A 24,993-nucleotide genomic window follows, 5' to 3' on the forward strand; every position below is an offset into this window, starting at 1 on the left:
GCATATAAGAACCCAACCGACTTTCTTAGGCCTAAAATATCGTTTTATATATATATATATATATAGTTGATTTGCTTGTGGCTGGCCTTGCTGGCACTAGTAGTGCACCTAGTACCATATTGTGAGGAATTTGCAGAGAGACTTGGGAACGTTATATTTAGCTCTTAGTGACACACACATCTCAAACACCTAAGTGGGGCAATTTATTAGGGGTTTGATTGAATTAGGCACAGTCTGACTATTTTTTTTATTTTTTTTTATAACTCAAAGTCATCAGGCACAGCACAAAATCCAGTTGTGTGCTGTCAGTGTAGGTTAGAAGCTAAAAAAAAACACAAAAAAACACAAATAAAACAAAAAAAAACCCAAAGAAATCCAAAAAAATTTACAGTTTACACTTTAATTTTGAAAATGTTGAATCCGACGGCTAGGGGTAGAGGACGAGGGCGTGGACGTGGGCATCCAACTACTGCAGAGGTCAGAGGCCATGGTCCTGGGCGGGGTGAGACACCACCTGCTGATGAGGGAGCAGGGGAACGCCGCAGAGCTACACTACCTAGGTTCATGTCTCAAGTTACTGGGACTCGTAGTAGAGCACTGTTGAGGCCAGAACAATGCCAACAGATGATGTCGTGGATTGCGGACAATGCTTCGAGCCATTTTTCCACCAGTCAGTCTTCCACGCAGTCCACTCATGTCGCCAAAATCAGCACTCCTCCAGCTTCTCCACCTCAGCCTCCTTCCCCCCAGTCTACCCCCTCCCAGGAAAATTTGGCATTTGGACAGCCATACTCTGAGGAACTGTTTTCTGGACCCTTCCCACAGTCACAAACCACCTGTCCGGTTGCTGCTGAGCTCTTTTCCGATGCCCAGGTTTTCCACCGGTCGCAGTCTGTGGGTGATGATGACATTGTTGACGTAGTGGAAGAAGTGTTTAAAGAGGTGTCGGACGATGAGGAGACATGGTTGTCAGTTGTTGTCAGGGCAGGTTGTTGTTGTCAGGGCAGGAAGTCCGAGGGGGGAGCAGACTGAGGGATCGGAGGATGATGAGGTGACAGACCCAAGCTGGGTTGATAGGCCGGGTGAACACAGTGCTTCTGAGACGGAGGCAAGTCAGCAGGGGTTCCACCACTACTAACTTAACTACCACCAGTATGCGCAGGCATATGAATGCTAAACACCCCACTCAATGGCACTAAGCCCGTTCACCTACGGCCGGGCACACCACTGCTCCTTCCCCTGTGTCATCTGCTGCCTCTGCTAGTCAGCCCCCTGCCCAGGACCCCGGCCCAAACACCTCCCGTGCGAAAACCACATCTTCGCCTCCACGATCCTCCACAGCATCCACCAATGTCTCCATGTGCAGCGTTCAGCTCTCCATACCCCAGACGCTGGAGCGCAAAAGAAAGTATAGTGCAACCCATCCACACGCCCAAGCCCTCAACGTCCACATCTCCAGATTACTTAGCCTGGAGATGCTGCCCTATAGACTGGTAGAGACCGAGGCCTTTCGCAACCTCATGGCGGCGGCTGCCCCTCGGTATTCGGTCCCCAGCCGCCACTACTTTTCCCGATGTGCCGTCCCAGCCCTGCACCAGCACGTGTCAGACAACATCATCCGTGCCCTGACCAACGCCGTTTCTGACAAGGTCCATCTGACCACGGACACTTGGACGAGTGCTGCTGGGCAGGGCCACTATATATCGCTGACGGCACATTGGGTTAACTTGGTGGAGGCTGGGACCGAGTCTGACCCTGGAGCTGCTCATATACTGCCGACGCCAAGGATTGCGGGGCCTACCTCGGCCAAGGTCTCTCAGGCCTACTATGCCTCCTCCTCCAACCCCTCCTCCACCTCCTCCTCCGAATTACCATCCGTGGGCATGGCGCCATCAGTCGGTAGCTCTAGGCACAGCAGCAGTGCCGTCGCTAAGCGACAGCAGGTGGTGCTCAAACTGCTGAGCCTAGGCGATAAAAGGCACACCGCCCAAGAGCTATTACAGGGCATCACGGCGCAGACTGATCTGTGGCTGGCACCGCTGAACCTGAAGCCAGGCATGATTGTGTGTGACAACGGCCGTAACCTGGTGGCGGCTCTGCAACTGGCTGACTGACACATGAGCCATACCTGGCCCATGTGTTAAATCTCATAGTTCAGCGTTTCCTCAAGACATACCCCAATCTGTCTGATTTGCTCACAAAGGTGCGCCGCATCTGTGCGCATTTCAGGAAGTCCAGCCCAGATGCTGCCACTCTCAGGGCAGCGCAGCGCCGCCTCCAACTGCCCGCTCACCGACTGTTGTGCGACGTGCCCACGAGGTGGAATTCAACATTAACCATGTTATCCAGCGTTTACCAGCAGCGCAGAGCGATTGTAGACTGCCAGATGTCAACTTCCACCAGAACTGGTAGTCAGGTCAGTCAGCTTCCTCAAGTCTACAATGAGGAGTGGACGTGGATGTCTGATATCTGTCAGGTGCTGAGTAACTTTGAGGAGTCAACACAGATGGTCAGTGGCGATGCCGCCATCATCAGCCTCACCATCCCGCTGCTTGGCCTGTTGAAAAACACTCTGGTCAGCATGAAGTCGGAAGCTTTGCGCTCGTCACAAGAGACGGGGGAAGAAGATTCCCTTGTTGATAGCCAAAGCACCCTCAGGTCTGTTTCTCAGCGCATATCGGAGGAGGTGGAGGAGGATGGGGAGGAAGAGGAGGAGAATGTTGGCGAGACAGAAGAGGGGAGCATTGCTCAGTCCTTCACTGTTCAGCGTGCATGGGCAGAAGAAGAGGAGTTGGAGGAGGAGGAAATGGAGAGTCAGGCCAGTGAGGGGAGTGAATTCTTGCCGCTAGCGTGTTGTCCGAGCAAGTTTTCAGTGCAGCTGGTGGCATCATCACCGATAAGCGTACACGCCTGTCGACTGACAGCGCTGACGGGCTGACGCTAATCAAGATGAATAAAGCCTGGATTTCTTAGGATTTCCATTCTCCACCAGGTGAAGGAAGCTCAACCTGAATAATTTATGCACTCCTCCTCCTCATTTTCCTCCTTCTCCTCCTCTTTGTACACTAAAGCAGAGGAAACCGGCTATTTTTTGCCAAGGCCAACTGGCTCTAGCTATAGTACCACCATGCTGTGTTATCGACTAAATATACCGTCAACCTTTTGTTCACATAGGAAATGATTTCAGCGCTTCTTGCTCACCTCCTTTGGTGGAGCCGGAGTCCATTTAGGGTATGTCGCCATGACACTCTCTAGCCTGCCGCTGCCTCTGCATACCGTCCCCTATAGTGTCAGGGTCAATTATTGGATGTTTTAGATGCTATCTAGCCTCATTCGGTCACTCTGTCATGGCCATGCTGTTGCCCATAATTTTGGCATAATGGTACGATTAAGCAGCCTCAGAGGCATCCATGCATGCTGCCCCTGCTGTTTCCTGTCCATTTCCGTGGTGTTTTCATCATTTTCTGAGGTTTCCAGGTGTTTGGCCAAGCTTCCCTGTGCAGACCCTTGGTCCCCTTGAAAAATGCTCGAGTCTCCCATTGACTTCAATGGGGCTCGTTATTCGAGACGAGCACTCGAGCATCGGGAAAAGTTCGTCACGAATAACGAGCACCCGAGCATTTTAGTGCTCGCTCATCTCTAATGCAGATAGCTCATAGTTCTATGAGAGTTAAAGAGTCAGCATGCAACTGGAGGTGGAGCTAATAGGCATCGTGGCCCTCTGGTATTTCTACCGACAGGCTGGGAAGATTGAATCTGCAATAAGCAAGCAGCATGTGAAGAAAACAACTGTGGGAGCAATAACATAACCAACATAAAAATAAAAAAAACAATAATATTGACCTCGCTATCGTCCCTTATTCTTGCCCATAAATATACTGTAGAATAATTTGTTGTAGGTAATGGACATCCCCTTTAACGACCAAACTTACATTTTTATGAAAATTTAGGTCTTTCTACTTTAATATCTTTGACTACAAAATACACAAGCCCACACTACAGAACTCAAAACGTCTGTACAGTCATATCTATGAGTAATGGGTTGTCATGGACATGACTACCACATTAATTATATTGATAGAAGAATTCGGATTGCATTTATAGATAAGGTTGCATTTAGGTTTTGTACTTTTGTTGAATAATGTAATGGTGACTCAAGTTCTTCCCAGGCTTTTGCCACCCACCAAATTAGTCAGCCATGAATTTCCCATACATCTGACTTATCTCCTTTGAACCTCTAATTCAAGGGTTTATATAAAATAGTCAAGTGAAAACTGCAAATTCCATTCTGATATTCAAGCAAGCAGCAACACACTGTAAGTAGATCACCATTTATCTGCATAATTACATTCATTAATTAGCTTTAATGTGAAATCAGTGGCTGCTATTTTCACAAGGTTAATTCACTGTATCTATTATGAAATATTGTTATTGCTAATGATTTTACAGTGATGTGCAACTTTCTTTTAATATGTAAATATTTGACAATATAATCCTGATTAGGCATGACATACTGTATTTCAATTGCCCAATATGCTGAAGGAATTACGTCTAGCATGCATATTGTACATTAAAAACAATATGGCACTTGCTGATTGAGAAGAATTAGATTTCTTCTGCCAAGTTAAAAATAATAAGACAGATTTTATAGCATTTCCTACAGTGTAAACATGATACTCAATGCTGCATTCGGTGGTAAATTATACAAGCAGAGCCTGAGATAAAGATACTGAACAAATCGGGGAATTCAGATCTGTGCAAGCAATAAATGTTATGGTACAGTCAGCAGTGTTGTTAACCCCTAGAAGGTAATATCTGAGGTATATTCTTTATTATACGAAATAGAATCATTTAAGAGTATAATAAAATGCTTTATACCTGTAACATAACATATATCTATACTGGCTACCTCTTGGCAATTGAATGTCAATAGTCAGTAGAGCTGATCTGTGTTAAAAGCCAGCTTCTATAAAGCCATCAATTGGCTTCTGGACTTTTTACAATGTTCATATCAGTTATTTTACTCATTTGCTTCCGCCTAAAGTTAGAGCATACAGGATAAGGACAAATAACACAAAATAGAAGCATTGCAAACATATTTGAAACAACAGTTACACAAAAATGTAATGTTAGTATAAGATAGTATAGTATAAGATTGTGAAGTGTGTAATGGAAAAGAGATTCATAACAGTTTTTTTTTAGGAAAACCTGGAAAAGTGGAGTTAGATTGGGGGAGTGCAGATTTATCATTACCGGGTTGAAAGTACTAGCAGCATGTGAATAAGAAAAGTGAGGAGACATTGTTAGCTCTTTTGGATGAGAGCTGAGACTGCAAACTCTAGGTCATTTATACTCTGTGATTAGCTTTGTTGAGAAATGAGGAGATGTGATAGCCTTATTTTCTACAGCTAGCAAATGTTCTCATTTGCTTCTATTGGTTCATGCACATGGTTGTGGATTCACAGCCTTACGTATGAGCCGACTGCCTGACACGTAAAAGATAGAGCAGGTCCTAATGCCTTTAGTTTTTACGTCATTTGCAATAATAATTCCTTTATTTATATAGCGGACACATATTACGCACACCGTATGTTAACCCCTTAATGACCTGGCCCTTTTTTGTTTTTTTATTTCCATTTTTCACTCCCCACCTTCAAAAATCTATAACTTTTTTTTTTTTTTACACGTAAAGAGCTCTGTGATGGCTTGTTTTCTGTGTAACAAATTGCACTTCATAGTGATGGTATTTATTCTTCCATGCTGTGTACTGGGAAGTGGGAAAAAAATTGCAAATGCAGTGAAAATGGTAAAAAAACGCATCTGCACATTTCTTGTGGGCTTGGATTTTACGGCTTTCACTGTGCGCCCCAAATGACATGTCTACTAATTTTTTGGGTCGGTGTGATCATGAGGATAACAAATTTATATAGGTTTTATAATGTTTTCATACATTTACAAAAATTAAAACCTCCTGTACAATTTTTTTTTTTAATTTTGCCATGTTCTGGCGCTAATAACTTTTTCATACTTTCATCATTTTTAAGACTGTACAATCTGTTCATCACTTTTAATTTAATTGTATATATTTTTCAAAATGGCAAAAGAGTGCTATTTTTTACTTTGACCGCTATTCTCAGTTACGGGGTTAAACGCATTGAAAAACCATTGTTATATATTGATTGGGCATTTTTGGACGCGGCGATACCTAACTTGTTTATGATTATTACTGTTTATTTATATTTATATGACTTCAAGGGAAAGGAGGGTGATTAGAATTTTTAGGTTTCATTTATTATATATTTTTTAAAACTTTTTTTTTTAATTTTTACTATTTTTGAGACCCCTTAGGGTACTTTAACCCTAGGTTGTCTGATCGATTCGACCATATACTGCTATACAACAGTATGGTAGTATATGGGGATTTTCATCCTCATACATTACAATAAGCAATTAGCATTTTGTAATGAATGGGTTAAAACGAGACAACTGAAGACCCGAGGCTGTCATGGCAACGGATCGCCGCTCCCCAATGACGTCATGGGAAGCGACGATCTTTGGCAATAGAGCGGTGCCCACCCGATTGCGGGCGGCAATCGACGAGATAACACCTGCGATCGGTGCTAGCACCAATCACGAGTGTTAGCGTAAGTCTTTGCTGCAATTTGCAGCAAAGACTTACCGGCTATGGAGAGGGCTCAGCCCGTGAGCCCCCTCCATGCACCAGCACCCAGCGCTGGTATATTAAATCCCCTGGGTATATTAAAGCATTCCAAAGCTATAACCACTTTGATGCAGGGCAGATTTGAAAAATGGGACGGTGTCTTTGAGTCATGGAGGGGTTAAATGCCAAAATCTTTGGGAAAAAAATTTGCTAATTTTTACTTGTTTTTTTTCATGACATATGAGACTAACTTGATATGGTATATGATATTACATATTTTTTTTCATTAGAAAATTTGCCATATTGCATATTGCAGCAAACACCCATGGCTAAAACTTGTGATCGATGTTAACCCCCTGATTGTTGGTGGCATTTAAAAGATGGCAGCATGTGAGCGTTTCTATCTTTGTTTTGAACAACACTCCCCGTGATTTCACCAGGGAGTGGCGATCAATTGCCATAATAGCTTCGGGTCTTTGTAAGACCCAAGGCTGTATGGTTTTGCAGATTTGTTTCATTGTAATGAATCATGTGTATAAACGCTATATACTACTAGAAATTATCAGACCATCTAGGGTTAAAGTACCCTAGAGGATCTAAAAAGTTGTAAAAAAAAAATTAATCAAAAAACTAAAAATTCAAATCACCCCCCTATTGCTATAACTGATAAAAAAAAAATAAACAGTAAACATCACATACATGTCGTTGCCGTGTCCCAAAATGTCTGATCAAAATATAAAATCAGTTATTCCCGCCGGTGAACCCCTTAGGGCCCAAATGTCTGAAACACCACATTTATGTCATTTTACATCTCATAAAAAATGTAATACAAAGTGGTTAAAAGGTCACACAGTCCTCAAAACGGGAGCAATGACATGAACAGCATATCTTGCAAAAAATGGCATCTTACACAGCTCCATACACTGAGGTAAGAAAAGGTTATTAGTACAGGCAGCCCCCGAGTTACATACAAGATAGGGTCTGTAGGTTTGTTCTTAAGTTGAATTTGTATGTAAGTGGGAACTGTATATTTTATCACTGTAATCCCAGCCAGAACTTTTTTGGTCTCTGTGACAATTGGATTTTAAAAATGTTGAATTGTCATAAGAATCAGGATTAACACTAAAGCTTCATTACAGACACCTCTGATACCTGTTATAGCTCTTTATTGTAGCCTAGGACTATAGTACAGTAAATTACCAATATCCAGAGGTCCGTTTGTAACTGGGGGTCGTATGTAAGTCGAGTGTTCTTAAGTAGGAGACCGCCTGTATTAGAAAATGGCAAAATGAATTAGTTTTTGAAAATATATTAAAACACAATAAAACTGATATAAATTTGGTATCACTGATTGTTCCAAACAAAAAATAAAGTATAGGTGTTATTTGGAGCAAACATGAAAAACTGAGCGCACAAGAAAGTGAGGCAAATGCATATATACACATGTATCATCTCCTGGCGCCTTTGCCGTGGTTGATATCATGCATAAAACTTCAAGAGAACCACTCAGTGAGATCCTTTGACATACAGTAGAGTTGATTTTCTGGATGATGCCACCATAGTGCTCCATGAAATAAATATGATCTGTAACGTGTTAAGTTTCTTGAAAACAAATTGGTGGAGGTTGATAAGGTACATTTCTACTTGCAGGTTCCCTTTAACAATCGTCTTTTAAAGGGACGTCTCTCTTTACTTTGACAACACTGTTAATGTTAATGCTAAATTGTGAATTTACCCATACCCAATGTAGTGAATCTATTCATACATGTCTAGGAGTATAACAAGAAGAATGACATAACATAGAGTTATCAAAAAATATGCTCAGGTATAGTTACTTTAAAGTGAATCAAATTATTTGCACACAGCGATATGTCAGAAGATTTAAGGATTATTATTATGTCAGAACAGCTTTTAGTTTATTTTAAAAGCAGGATCATTTATTGTCAGCTGCTGTTATTTGATATATGCATGGGCTCTAAAAAAAAAAAAAGAAAATGCCATGCCTTTGCCCTGGCTTGCTATTCGTCAGGTTCAGTACACCCATGTGGAATTATTGACTTGGCTAATTTTTTTTAATCTCTGCATTTCAAAATCTCACAATTTTCTTTATTTTTTGTTGTCATTGTAATACCTATATTTTTTTGTATTATTGTCTATTTTTATCTTAGTCTATACAAAAAAAAATTGTCATCCTTTTTCTTCATACCACACATTTAAAATCATAGAAGAAAAACATTTACGATAGTTATTTCTCCTAGCTGTCATCACTGCCTGATAATTATTTTAACATTTATTATAAAAGAAAAACTCGGTCCACTCCATCCACCTCTCTATTTATTCTACCACAACCAGATTTTTTACAAACTGTCAGACTGGGTAAGTAGTGAACTAACCCTGTGACATCCCTGCAGACTGTGGCCCTGCCTACAGCAGATGAAACCACCCTGAAATCAGCAAACTCTCAAGAAACTGCTCATAGACCCTGAAAAATCCTGGAAGATGATAAAACTTACATCATCTGGCAGCTGCTGGATTATGGAGAGGACAGGTAAAAAGAGGTCAGAAATAGGCCAGTGTTAACACAACTACACAGAAAAATATTTTTTAAAAAACAAACACTAGTCAGAGCCAGGGAAAGCTGGGTAACACCAGGAGAGACAAGACATAAAGGGACAAACAGCAGATAATAATGAAGTCAGAAAAATATAGGTCAAATCCAAGATTGTGGCTAGGCACAGAATCATATGTTGACAGAATGGCAGAGTTAACATAGCTGAGGTTGAATACACAGAATAGCAAACAAAGCAATAACACCAGATATTACAAAGAGAAGGCTGCAATAACCAGCACCCTTTGATGGAACTGGGCAGAATAAAAAGTAAGTAATGGACGCTGACACCAGTACTGACTGGTTCAGAGGCCACTCAAGCTTTAGCTGCAGACAAACCAAGCTCAAACTCACACCCAGCTTTCCCTAAGGAAAGATCCTGACAGGGAGCTATCAATCAATACGATTGAAACGTGTGATACAGCAGAGATCAATAGTTTACTGCTCAAATTGTCATGTTGGCACTTTGCGACATAAAAGTGGGTTTGGGTTGTAGTTTGGGCACTCTGTATCTAAAAGGTTCGCCATCACTGGCATAGGGAGTCTTGCATTCTTTGGTGCAGAGGAGGGCACTGTGATCAGCTTTCATCCACATTCTGGCTTCATCTTAATTTCAGCATATTCATTAAGCATATGCAAATAAAAGCATTTTCATTAATCATACAGCAATACTTCACAGTTTTATGCCACAAAGTTACAGTACATAAGGCTGGTACAGGCTGTGAACTGTAAATCAAGGCAAATGGTTGTCTGCTTTCAAAAAATAAATAGGTTTTAGGGGTGCCTTTAATTTTTAATCTGTTTTATTGCTATATTTTGCAGGTTGTGACTAGCTGAAAAGCAGATATCTAGTTATTTCAGTTTTAGTGATATTATGATTATTTTACTCATGTGAACATGTGAGGTATCTGTGAACTCTAAACATGTTCATCTATTACATTGAGGAAATGTGAAGAAGTCAAACTTTGTTATGTTTCTTTTAAATAAAATTTTACTATTTGAATCAAAACTGCATGAAGGTGCTTATGTCTATAAACTATTTAAAACTATTTTAAAAATGGGGCATGTGTCTGCTTTCAGAAAATATATAGTTTGTTGGGGCTGAGAATAATTCTTTTTTTTTTTTTACAATATTTCAGACCCCCAGGATACTTTACATACCACTATACTGCTATATTATAGTATGATGTCACAGGAGATGGTGATCAAAGTCAATATGGCAGCACCCATGTGCTGGCAGCTTTCACAGTGGTCAATCAAAGAGTTAACACCCTAGCAAGTTGCACCAATGTGGGTATTACCGGTGGGTTTTTGCTGCAATTTGCAGCAAACACCCACCCTGTATGCAAAGGTCCCGGCCAGTGAACCCTCTCCTTACAACCTTAAGATATTAATATGTCACAAGTCATTAAGTAGTTAAACAATCTGTCAGATGTTTTTTTTTCTCTCCTGTGCTCCCCAACACTAATTAACCCTGTTAATATTGAATAGTAGAAGAAGAGGATGATTCAGAAAGACCCTCCCTCGAAATTCATGGAGACCAGCAATAGCTTTGCGATACTTGAGGAAGACAGTGATTGTTCTATGGATGGTAGCTAGATTGTTCACTGACTCATGTTTTTCTTTGTAAAGCTGCTTATGACATGCTCTCTTTTCTCTTTGAGCCACGTCTAACATGCTCATCCCATGCTACCTTTAAAAATGTGAAAGTGATTAAGAGTAAAAGTAGGAAAAGTGCAGAATAAATGATATAGTGCTGGGGGATGAGTGGTTGTGCGGTGTGATAAACAAGAATGATGCGATTGGGGTTTTGGTGTCATTTTTGGGTGTGTGAGTATGAATAGCTATACTGTGATAGATAGGTATAAGGTCTGGTTCTTTTTAGTTCTAAAAATATAAAGTTTAAATTACGGTAATTGAAATCTATACATCTACCATAAAGAGTGAAAGGATCTTGTTAATTGAAAAAATTAAATTCCATGATCAAGGCAAGATGCGGGTTGTGTTAACAGGTGACTTTATTTATGATCTTTCAAAAAGGTTTCACAATCACAGTCCTCGGACTACCGCACACTACAAGATTAAAGTCTCTGTGATGGTGTTGAGGTCTGGAAAACAACCTCATTTGTCCTCTGTACTGCCCCTTGCTAATCTCCAAGTACCCACCGTCCTCTCCCCCGCCTAACCACTGAATTTCCCTCTTTTTTTCCCCATCTGTGCTTTCTATCTCTTTTCTCCCTACTTGTTGTGTTTTTACTGTATTTTATGTTTAAAGTACATCTTAATGACTAAATATTTGAGGTAGACATATTCCATTTGTGGGATTGCAATGAGCTTCAATTGCAATCCTTCGTAACGTATGTTGCCTCCACACTTATAGATCAGAATGTCTGTATGTTATCTATGTATGCCTTAAAGGAAGTGCATAATTCTACATTATTATGTTTGTTTCATTATAGTAAAAAAAAAACCTTGAATGATATAACAAAGCTCTTGATGTATCCAGTAAAATATTAAGTGAGATAGATCTTGATTTTGGCTAAGGGGACATGCAAAAGAAAATGTATTTTTCTCCAGAGAGAATAACTTATTTTGCAGATAGGGGTGGGATTAGTAAATGTATAGATTATTTCTTTGTGAAAATGTTGTGTCTTTCAATTATCATAGTATGTTAGGCTGGAAAAACACCATCAAGTCCAACCTTTAAGAATTAAACAAATGTTTTTCCCCCATAACCCGTGATATTTTTGCTCTCCAGAAAGACATCCAGGCGTCTCTTCAACATGTACAAAGAGTCCGTCATAACAACCTCCTGCGGCAGAGAGCTCCATAGTAATTATACACAAAGAAGGACAGGCACTGCCAGAATCAAAAATTGTCCGTGAAATGTAGGGCAGACAAGTACACAATAACCTGTACTAGAAATGTATATATGTAGGTGTGAAGAACCTGCCCTACTGATACAATACCCAGCTTTTTGTTTACTGATAATAAAGAGACCACTAAAGAAAGTCCAACATCACATATTATATCACAAAGCAGGAGCAAATACAGTAAGGAACACTACCCCCTTACAGTGAGGAACACTACCGGCATACAGTGAGGAACACTACCTCCATACAGCGAGGGACACTACCGGCATACAGTGAGGAATACTACCCCCATACAGTGAGGAACACTACCCCCATACAGTGAGGGACACTACCCCCATACAGTGAGGAACACTACCCCCATACAGTGAGGAACACTACCGGCATACAGTAAGGAACACTACCCCATACAGTAAGGAACACTACCTCCATACAGTGAAGAACACTACCTCCATACAGAGAGGAACACTACCCCCATACAGTGAGGGACACTACCCCCATACAGTGAGGAACACTACCCCATACAGTGAGGGACACTACGGCCATACAGTGAGGAACACTACCTCCATACAGTGAGGAACACTACCACCATACAGTGAGGAACACTACCGCCATACAGTAAGGAACACTACTGCCATACAGTAAGGAACACTACCTCCATACAGTGAAGAACACTACCTCCATACAGAGAGGAACACTACCCCCATACAGTGAGGAAAACTACCCCCATACAGTGAGGAACACTACCTCAATACAGTGAGGAACATCACCTCGATACAGTGAGGGACACTACCTCCATACAATGAGGGACACTACGGCCATACAGTGATGGACACTACCTCAATACAGTGAGGAACACCACCTCGATACAGTGAGGGACACTACCGCCACACAGTGAGGGACACTACCTCCATACAGTAAGGGACACTACCCCCATACAGTGAGTACAGCCATACAATGAGGGACACTACCCCCATACAGCGAGTGACATTATCCCAATACATTGAGGAATACTACCGCCATACAGTGAGCAACACTACCCACATACAGTGAGGAACACTACCTTCATACAGTGAGGAACACTACCCCCATACAGTGAGGAATACTACCCCCATACAGTGAGGGACAGTACCCCCATACAGTGAGGAAGACTACCACCATACAGTGAGGAACACTACCCCCTTACAGCACCTTGTCCGACCCCTGATTTCTGTCGCATTAAAACCACCGCAGCTGCGCCAAAATCCGATTTGCCACAATGCCAGCGCAGACTCCTGGTAAATACCTGTCACAGCAGCGCAATTCCCGAAAATGTCGGAAAGTCAAGAGCTAAGTAAGAGCTTTACTGTTACACTGTGACACAGGCTCCATGCACAGGCTCTTTTTTCTGGATCCATTGACTTCTATGGATGTTATGTGGTCCACATGCAGCATTTTTTTTACTGTCTGCACATCCATGAAAAAAGTGGACATGTGAACAGACCCATAGGAAACAGTGGGTACGTTTGCTCTCTGCAAGAAAAGGATAGCATACGGAGATCAAAAACCCGCGTCTACATGAGCCCTAAATTATACTATTTGGTGTGGTATTTTATATTAACATTGCCAGGACAACCTTTACAACACATATACAACACTGTCATGAAGCAATAAAGCTTCTCCTCACAAATCATTGGTGACCGTTACTGATCAAATGTTTTTCAAAAGAAAAGTAAATGCGATAAGCCTGAGCCCCGCCCCCAAACGTTTGCATTGCAAATGCAATGTAAACGCCCCGGGTGACCGCATCCTAAACATTCAGATAATACTTTTTTTCTTTTCTTGAAAGTATCGTTATAGAGTATCACAATACTTTTCTGGGTATCGTACCGCCCTCAAAATTCTGGTATAGGTGCAACCCTATAGTGCAGTGGAGGCTAACCTTTTAGAGATGAAGTGCCCAAACTCCAAACCAAAGTCTATGTAATCATTGCAAAGTGCCAACATGGATATTTAGCCTTAAATTACCCACAATCCAACTCTATAAGGGACATATAATACTGCGACATGATGACCATTATAACAAGATAAATACCACCATACTGATAATAAACAGACCACTATAGAAAGTCAAACATCACCAATTATATCACAAAGCAGGAGCAAATACAGTAAGGAACACTACCGGCATACAGTGAGGAACACTACCGCCATACAGTAAGGAACACTACCTCCATACAGGGAAGAACACTACCTCCATACAGAGAGGAACACTACCCCCACACAGTGAGGAACACTACCCCCATACAGTGAGGAACACTACCTCAATACAGTGAGGAACACCACCTCCATACAGTGAGGAACACTACCCCCATACAGTGAGGAAAACTACTTCCATACAGTGAGGAACACTACCGCCATACAGTGAGGAACACTACCGCCAAACTGTGAGGAACACTACCGCCAAACTGTGAGGAACACTACCTCCATACAGTGAGGAACACTACCGCCAAACAGTGAGGAACACTACCTCCATACAGTGAGGAACACTACCTCCATACAGTGAGGAACACTACCGCCATACAGCGAGGAACACTACCGCCATACAGCGAGGAACACTACCTCCATACAGTGAGGAACACTACCGCCATACAGTGAGGAACACTACTTCCATACAGTGAGGAACACTACCGCCATACAGTGAGGAACACTACCCCCATACAGTGAGGAGCACTACCACCATACAGTGAGGAATACTACCACCATACAGTGAGGAACACTACCTCCATACAGTGAGGAACACTACCTCCATACAGTGAGGAACACTACCGCCAAACAGTGAGGAACACTACCTCCATACAGTGATGGACACTACCTCGATACAGTGAGGGACACTACCTCGATACAGTGAGGAACACTACCCCCATACAGTGAGGAACACTACCGCCATACAGTGAAGAACACTACCCCCATACAGTGAGGAACACTATCCCCATACAGTGAGGAACACTACCGCCATACAGTGAGGGACACTTCCGCCTTACAGTGAGGGACACTACCGCCATACAGTGAGAAACACTCACTCGATACACTGAGGAACACAGCCTCGTTACAGTGAGGGACACTACCACCATACAGTGAGGGACACTACTGCCATAAAGTGAGGGACACTACTGCCATACAGTGAGGGACACTACCCCTGTACAGTGAGGGACACTACCGCCATACAGTGAGGAATACTACCCCCATACAGTGAGGAACACTACCACCATACAGCAAGGAACACTACCACCATACAGTGAGGAACACTACTTCCATACAGTGAGGAACACTACCGCCATACAGTGAGGAACACTACCCCCATACAGTGAGGACCACTACCCCCATACAGTGAGGGACACTACTGCCATAAAGTAACGGAAACTACCGCCATACAGTGAGGGACACTACCGCCATATAGTGAGGGACACTACCGCCATACAGTGAGGAATATTGCAGCCATACATTGAGGAACACCACCGCCATACAGTGAGGAACACTACCCCCATACAGTGAGGATCACTTCCCCTATACAGTGAGGAACACTCCCGTCATACAGTGAGGAACACTACCGCCAAATAGTGAGGAACACTATCCCCATACAGTGAGAAACACTACCTTGATGCAGTGAGGAGCACTACCGCCATACAGTGAGGGACACTACCACCATACAGTGAGGAATACTACCACCATACAGTGAGGAATACTACGGCCATACAGTGAGGAACACTACCCCCATACAGTTAGGGACACTACCGCCATACAGTGAGGAAAACTACTGCCATACAGTGAGGAACACTACCCCCATACAGTGAGGAACACTACTGCCATACAGTGAGGGACACTACCGCCATACAGTGAGGGAAACTACCCCCATACAGTGAGAAACACTACCTCAATACAGTGAGGAACACCACCTCGATACAGTGAGGGACATTACCGCCACACAGTGAGGGACACTACCTCCATACAGTGAGGGACACTACCCCCATACAGCGAGTGACACTACCCCAATACAGTGAGGAATACTACCGCCATACAGTGAGCAACACTACCCCCATACAGTGAGGAACACTACCGCCATACAGTGAGGAACACTACCTCCATACAGTGAGGGACACTACCCCCATACAGTGAGGAATACTACCCCCATACAGTGAGGGACACTACCCCAATACAGTGAGGAACACTACCGCCATACAGTGAGGAACACTACCGCCATACAGTGAGGGACACTACCCCCATACAGTGAGGCACAATACCCCCATACAGTGAGGAAGACTACCACCATACAGTGAGGAACACTACACCCATACAGTGAGGGACACTACACCCATACAGCGAAGGATGAAAAAGTTATTAGCGCCAGAAGATGGCAAAATGAAGAATTTTTTTTTGTACAGGAGGTTTTAATTTTTATAAATGTATGAAAACATTATAAAACCTAAACAAATTTGGTATCTATGTGATCGTATTGACCAAATGAAAGAATTAGACCTTTGATTTAGGGTGCACAAAGAAAGACATATAAAATCCAAGCCCACAAGAAATGGTGCAAATGTGTTTTTTCATCATTTTCACTGCATTCAGAATTTTTTTAATGCTTCCCAGTATACGACATAGAATATTAAATACCATCACTATGAAGTACAATTTGTTTTGCAGAAAACAAGCTGTCACACAGCTCTCTACATGGAAAAATAAAAAAAACGCAAGAAGAAGATAAGATAAAAAAAGATAAAAAAGAAGGTGGGGAGTGAAAAATAAAGACGCAAAAACTAAAAAGGGCCTGGTCCTTAAGGGTTTAAGGAGTTACTCATCACTCAATTATAAACAAATTGTTTCCTTGTCCACTTCTCCTTAGTCAGTATAGTGAAAGTGAAGAGAATGGAGCCTGTGTTCTACTGCTGTCCCCTGACGTTGAGAAATCCACTAAAATTAACACCTTGTTCACAGCTGTTCATAACCATAGCAGTGCCCACCTCATTTAGCGCTGCTCAACCCTGCTCCTCTCCATAGGAATATACAGTTCACGGCGCCGTATTTCATCGAAGGTAGAACTTGTCCTATCTTTCTACGGGCTACGGAATGGTATGTACCGCTCCCGCACGGCGCCGTGAGCCCATAGAAGTGTACGTCGGTCGTATATATCAGCCCCCCATACGTTCTTGTGAATGTAGCCTTAATGCCGACCCATCAAGTCCAATTTTTTTTTTTACTCAACAATAAACTGTATTTCAGGGAACATAGAGAGACAAGATATACATTGGATAAAGCTTATAAGAGTTGGTCTCACAGAACCCAATGTAGAGGTATCAAAAAGGAGCATGAGTCTAAAATGAGCATGAGTAAGCCATAGCCAAGTCATCTCCACATGACTGTAGGTATAAATGTCATAAAATTTGAGAGCGAACAAACAGGAGTATCAATCAGAATGTATAAAACTTAACAAGTAATGGTATTAACAAAAAAACAAACAGATTATGCCACCATGTACCTGCATCCCACTGCCACCTCAGGCAGGGCCAGTTCTAGACAAAGTGGGGCCCTGGGCGAAACTAAAAGTGGGGCCCCCAAAATAAAACTATTTTATGACCAGTCACTGTCAGAAAGAGGCTGCCTTAAGTCTGGTAAAACAAACTGTAATATGGGAGGATTTTATAGAAGATAGATAGGAGATTGATGGTTTCCTCCCACACTCCAAAAAAAACTGGTAGGTTGAATAGATTGTGAGCCCCATGGGTACAGAGACTGATCTGGCAAGCTCTGTGCAGCGCTGCCTAATCTGTGTGCGCAATATGAATAAAGAATTATTAATTATAATTATTATGATAGAAGGTAAATATGAAAGATGATAGAGATTTCTAGATACAGTATATAAAGTAGATGATATGAGAGATAAATACAGTAGAAGAGAAATAGAAGATTGATAAATAGAGAAAAAGTGAAATATATAAATGGTCAGATTATATGAGGTAGATAACTTGACAAATAGATATGTAGACAAGAGATAGATGATAAGCATCTTCACCCAGGAATTCAACCAACCCTTTCACCACCAAGCATTTCTGGATATTTTGTTGCATTATTTTATTTTTACAATTTTGACGTTTAAAAATAAAATCTAAATTACAGCAAAAAGAATTAAAGTAAACTCAACAAACCACAGATTTTCTGTAAGCAGACACTTGACCCATTTTCAAAATTGCATTAAAGACTTTAAATCTATGTCTTTAAACTGAAACATTTTATAAAAAATACTTAAAGGGAACCTGTCACCTGGAGACCCATTTTTAGCACTCCCCCAGTCCCCACAGAGCATAGTACATACACTGCCAAAGTGTTTTTGTATTAAAAATTGGTTTTACAGAACAAAAGATATGTTATATTGTACCTTTTATTAGCATGTGCGGTGTGACTAGGCAGTTGCCAAATGGGAGGGGCTGGAAAGGAGTAGTTCCCCCCAACATATCTTTTTTTCTGTAAAACCAATTGTTTATACAAAAACACTTTGGCAGAGTATGTACTATGCTCTGTGGGGACTGGGGGAGTGCTAAAAATGGGTCTCCTGGTGACAGGTTCCCTTTAAAATTTGACTTTGATGGCAAAAAAAGTGCTCCAAACAGAAAATATTTACCTTCACATCTCCTAAATGTAATAAATGAACATGTGTAGAGTTCACAAATGTACAATATTCATATGTTCACATAAATAAATCCACAAAATATCACTAAAACTGTAATAACTAGATATCTGCTTATGAAATAAAAGACAATAAGAGAGAAAGTGTGCTCTTAGATAGTTCTGCATAGAGAAGGGTTAAAAACATGAAATTAAGTTGATACTATCCCTTCTCAAAATGTAGTAACATAAAGTGAATATTTCCATTATCTGTGAGGTGCAGCAGCTCCTGTGTGCAGCAAATTCTCCCTGCAGACTGAGGGAGAGACATTTCGGAGAGCTATATCTCACTTCTTTTTTCCTATAAAAGAAGAGAATCTCTCCTTTTATATGAATCTATATGAAATTTATGTTTCTAAGTGTCAGGAAAACTGAGATATTAACTGTTAAACTGCCATCGGGAGTGATTTTTATATATAAAAATGGCACCTGATATTCTCACTTTAAACCTGAATATCTCTGGATCCATGGCACCTAGAAACACAATTCAAGATGTATTTGAAAGCCGGCCCTGACCTTGGGTTTAGCTCCCACAATAGCATTCAATAGAGATGGCAGACACAGTACAAGAGGGTGGATTGGTCTTTTTTTTAAAGATTATTCTAATCTAAACTGATTTGATTGCATGTTCCCATCATGTATATTGCCTTTGTGTGACTCTGTGTCTGTGTTTTTTTTCGGGACACAGAGCTAGTTAAAATTATAGTACACATTTAATGAACTCAAAAGGAACATTATTACGTTTCACTTGACTGCCGTGTCTATAAAAGAGGTAGCAGCGCCAGCTCTGCTCCTCTTTGCATTGTGCTACTTCAGCGTGAAGCAGTGAGGACTGGAGAAGGGAGAAGCGATAATAAACTGCATCTCCCTTCTCCCTAGGGTCTCCCCAGCCCTCCTACCGCGTCTAGCACGGGAGTAGAAGAAAACTGCAGCAATGTCTAAAGATGTTGCTGCAGACTCCGGACCTGCGCCTCTGACATCTAAAGTCAGCGGGCAGGCAACAATGAGTTAATGTATTGGAGCACAACACAACCGAGCTAAGCTAGGAGAGTTGTCAATCTTGTTAGGCTATGTTCATTACTCCTGCTTCTGGAATAACTGGCAAATGAGTGAAGAATGGAAAAAAGAGGTAATTTTAGTGATGGGAATTACGGTTCTTTTGCTCATTTGGCACTTTTGGCTATCAAACGGCTCTTAAGAATACCAGGGTTGTATAGGTATGTGTATAGTAGAAATGTGACAGTCTCTAGCTAGTAATTGACATAAAACTACACAGTGCAGTGTGGTTTATTAGTATAAAACAGCTAAACATATTTTTTCATAGGCCATAACCTAAGCTGCTTGCTTTGAGAGCTGCTGGCTAACACCCTGGAATTTTACACTGAGCAGCATAGAGAGTGATGGGAGCTAAAACAGCAATAAAACTTAGTAAATTTTAAAGTAAGGGGTAAAAATGATCTTTATTGTGTTAACATCAGTTAGTGATTGAGATGTGAGAATTTTCTTTTGTGGGAAAACCCCTCTAAGGCTGCATGCACATGAACGTATGCCCGCTGGGCTGTAGTTGGGTGGGCATACGTCCAGGGCCATGGAGAGGAGGAGGGGTGACCCCTCCCCTATCTATAGAGATCCATAACATGGGGAAAGATAGAACATTTCCTATCTTTTTCCTGTGTACGGAGCGGTACGGTGCCACACGTGTGCGGCACTGTATCGCTAAGGGAGGCCATTGCTGTCTATGGGGGGCCTAGGTCCTCCATACCTTCATAAGCATGGGGCATACAGGTGAAATGTATTGTAAAAAGACTTAAAAATATTTCACCATTTCCAAAAAATAGAACAAGAAATGTAAACTCTACATTGAAACAAACAAAGTAAGTTAAGTGCAAAACAGCAGCTTATAACAAGGTGCCTCAGCTTAGAAGTGCTGATTCTCGGTTTCTCCTCTCTGATATTATGTGCCCTGTTCTAGAATAAATCCTTATTAAGGGACTGAGGTGGCAACAATACACAGTCTTTTTGTCATTACTTCGGCAAGGCGGCGTGGGTATATGGACGCCTTGGACTCCTGCCAGCTCAAAGGGTCTGCAGCACATTGAACAAGGGGCTTATCAAGATAGGATCGTACCTCGAGGATTGCATTTGCAGAGGCATTCTTTCTCAATCTATCTCCTGTAACCTTTTCATCAAAATGCTTCCAAACAGCAGGTTTCTCTGGTTCAGCTGCTGCTGCCTCTGTAGTCGCTCCCTCTTCACCTCCTAGTATTGATGTTAACTGACTGCTGGTGCTGCATATTGCTGCTGCAGCTATCAGGCCCCTTCCACACTTGCGTTTTTTTCACGCGCATTTTCTGAGCGTGCTTTTGACGCGCAGAACTTGCATTACACTTTGACCCACTGTAATCAACGGGCTTTTTCAGACTTGCATTTTTTTTTTAACGTGCGTTTAAATCTCAGCATGCTCTACTTTTGCAAGTCACGCGCGTGAAAAAAGCACCATGCAAGTCTATGGAGATGCCTCAAAAATGCATTGCACTCTGAGACACATGCAAGTGGAATGCAAGTGCAATGCGTTTTTCACGCATCATAGATTCCATGTATCATATCGATCTATGATGCAAGGAATCCTTGCTTCCCTCTAAACAGCAGCACTGACACTATGTTCTATGTTTAGCATGGAGACAAGGGTTCCTTGTATTATAGATGGATATGATGCAAGGAGTCCCCAGAAGTGTGGCAGCCCATGACACAGAAATCTGTACAGTCATGGATCATAAGCAATCACGATGGGGCACATTTACTTTCATTCCCTCTATAGTTCACTGAAAGTGCATTGTCCGACAATAATGCATTGTGCCGCGATTCACTAAGATATCCTGTATGCATCGATTCTCCGTTCAGGTCCGTCAGAGTTCACCATCTTACGGATCATCCGATGGCCCACCCCTAAATTGTAACACATGAAAGCCAGCGCAGCTGCAACAGAAAATGATTGCATGTGACACAATCCCAGTGCAGACACGTGTTAAATACCCGTCCAAGCCAAGAGTAATCCGAGGAAAAAGCCAAACAGTCCGACAAATGTGCAATCCGTGACCCTTAGTAAATGAGCCCCAATGTGTCAAATCTCTCCTAGATAGTGGCGTAATAATGCACTTGGATTGTGTTCTGAAATGCTTTGAAAGTGTGACGGTAGTGGCTGATAGCACATTGTAATGAAAAGGTTAAAACAAGACAGCCTCGGGTCTTCGGAAGACCCGAGGCTGTCATGGAGACGGATTGCCGCTCCCTGATGACACAGGGAGCAACGATCCTTGGCAAGATGACAGCGCCCATGTGCCGCCATCTTTTTGAAGCCACGGGCAACTCTGCCGGTGGCGATTGGTGTGAAACCACCGGCGATTAGTTCTAGCACTGATCGCGGGTGTTAACGGTAAGTTTTTGCTGCAATATGCAGCCATGACTTAACGGCTATGCAGAGGGTTTAGCCCGTGAGCCCTCTCCATGCACCCGCACCAGGCATGTGACATAATAAGAGGGTGTGACCATGTGATGGTAAGAGGGTGGTGGGATGGGCAGCCATCCATAATCTGGCTATCGTTTAAAATATTTATGAACACTGGTAAAATAAAAAGCTGTGCTGTAATTGGTTGATATGGGCAACTAAGAACATTCTTACTCTTAGACAGCTTGATAAATCTGCCCTGTTGTCTAAATATAAGAAATAAATGGTCTGCTCCGTGTCAAAAAGTATCACTGCTGTCCAATGCCCTGAACCACATAACATAGTTCTTTACGATTGTATTACATGAATAGAGTAGAAATGCCTATTTGTAACAAGTGTATAGAACTGGTAGTATGTAACAGCATTGATAACTTAAGCTATAAAGAAAAATAGGGTTAATTTTTCCTCAATCCCAAATCATTATGATGAATCTTTTCTCATTCCTAGCTTGCTAGTGCTATTCAAAAGTGTTCACAAACATGCGTTCTGCCAGATATCAAGTTGCTGAAATTAAATTGCCCTCAATGTAAATTTCAACATATTCATTACATGTGGCAAAAATACACTTGTTTTCAAGGACCTTCTGGTGTGACAGCCGCTAGTGCATATGTTATAAATCGAGAAAAATAAACAGTCGTGATTAAGACATAGCTTATTATGTCTTGTGTATAATGAGAAACAAAACAGATTAATTAATGACCTAATCAGGGCAAGATGGTTACTTGATGAATCCATCAATGTATTTCTAGGATAAAATGTTTGATCTGTTTAACATAATTTTGATATAGTACTGGATATAATTTAGATATATTCTGATTGTCTATGAAGATAACTTTACCTACTATTTTTATTTGTACCTTATATGTGGTTTAAATTGAGCCTGACTTACTGCATGGATACATCAGCACATTATACAATGGACATTTGATCCTTTTTTATTTTGACTTTTTTTTTTACGTACATGACAGCATCCACTTTATGGGCTAATTATTTTATATTTTAATAGATTGGGCATTTTTGGAGACCAAAATTTGTAATATTTTGTTTCATAATTTTAATGAAAATCCCTATGAAAGGGAGGGGTTTGTAATGCAATGCATGAGGTTTTTTTCATCTCATCTTTTTTTCATTTTCATATATTGATTACCAGACCTATCTCCGATATAGGAAAGGTTAAGTGCCTGCAAATTTATGCTTAACTCTCTTACAACTTTAATCCCTTAAGGACACAGACATCTACCATCTGCTGATTGGCAAGCAGAACCAGGCTGCAATGAACACAGAGGGGGTCTGCATATATTATCAGGCGCAGAGCCAAGAGGCGTTCTGGTGATGTAAGCCGGAGCGCTTCCGGCTCACTTGAATATTTTTATGAAGTCTTTTTAGGAGGAATATGTTTGTGTCGGCACTGGTAAATAACCTATATAAGACAGCAGATATGTAAGACATTCATCTTAAAAGCTCCCCACAAGTATATTCTATTCAATAAAGAATTAGCAATAAAACATGTAAAACATATTTTTTAAAAATCAGATGGAGAAACAACCTACTTAGATAGATCCTATTGTGTTTTCAACTATAGTATTAATTAGAATCTTCATAGATGTCCATCTGGAAAGTTAAAAGTCAATAAGTCCAATATATCTGTAACAAGCTGAGCCAACAGATGACCCAGTCTATCTGTGGGCCAAGGAAAAAATTATCTAATTAGGACTTCCAAAAGATCGACAGTGCTATGGTTATGTAGCTGGTGGTGTACGCCAGCGTCCCTGAGATCACTGGCGTGCTGTTTGCTGGCGCACAACAGGTTCCAGACCTGTCCAATCCAAGTATCTTCAATGTCCTCAATTTAGAGGGTAATGGGATCAGTTTGTGTTTGCAGGTAACAAGTTATATTCATTGTTCCGATACGCTCAATAGTAAATTTTCATTTCCTTATGAGTTAAGAGACTGCAGGAATATGTCTGTATAATGACCGATATGCATGTAGCACAATGAGGTTAAGGCTAGACATGTTTCAGAGGGTCTCCATCCTTCCTCAGAAGCAAAAATTTTGAATCAGCATTTATTCCATTTTGGGCTTCTTGGGAAATGTGGAAAAAATAAGCTAGTCACAAAACATGGAAAAAGTCAAAATAATCACAGAGATCAGGAATGGATCATGTAGATGGTCTCCAGCTACTTAGCATGAGAAATATATCAGAATGTTATACTAATGCTATAATCTTTTTGATGAAAATCTATGCAAAAAATAATACGCGTCCACGCCGTCGCGTGATATTGTGCGCCAGCCGGCAGATCACACAAAAATCATAGTAAAATAGCTTTATACTGCAATACAGTAGTATTGCAGTATATAGTATTAGTAATGGGACCCTGCAGGGTTAAATTACCCTGGAGGATCTAAATTAATGGTAAAAAAATGTAAAAATAATATGAAAAAAATAGTAAAAAAAAAGTAAAAGTTTAACCGCTATGGGCCTCTTTTTGCCCTAAGGACGCGGCCCCATTTTTCAAATCTGGCCTGTGTCACTATAAGTGGTTATAGCTTTGGAACGCTACAAGATATCCAGGGGATTTTGAGATTGTTTTCTCGTGACACATTGTACTTCAAATCAGTTTAAAAATTTAGATGAAATCTTTTGCGTTT

At 41.4% G+C, this 24,993-nt stretch overlaps 1 long non-coding RNA gene across 1 annotated transcript in view; it reads left to right on the plus strand.

Annotated features, from left to right (window-relative positions):
- Nucleotides 1–4,111: 4,111 nt before the first annotated feature.
- LOC140091076 (uncharacterized) overlaps nucleotides 4,112–24,993 on the plus strand; it is a 107,602-nt gene continuing 86,720 nt past the window's right edge. The window contains exon 1 of the long non-coding RNA XR_011850065.1: nucleotides 4,112–4,316. This is a non-coding gene — a long non-coding RNA (uncharacterized lncRNA). The remainder of the gene's footprint in view (nucleotides 4,317–24,993) is intronic.

This window comes from Engystomops pustulosus, chromosome 1 (genome assembly GCF_040894005.1).
Source record: "Engystomops pustulosus chromosome 1, aEngPut4.maternal, whole genome shotgun sequence".
Taxonomy (NCBI): domain Eukaryota; kingdom Metazoa; phylum Chordata; class Amphibia; order Anura; family Leptodactylidae; genus Engystomops; species Engystomops pustulosus.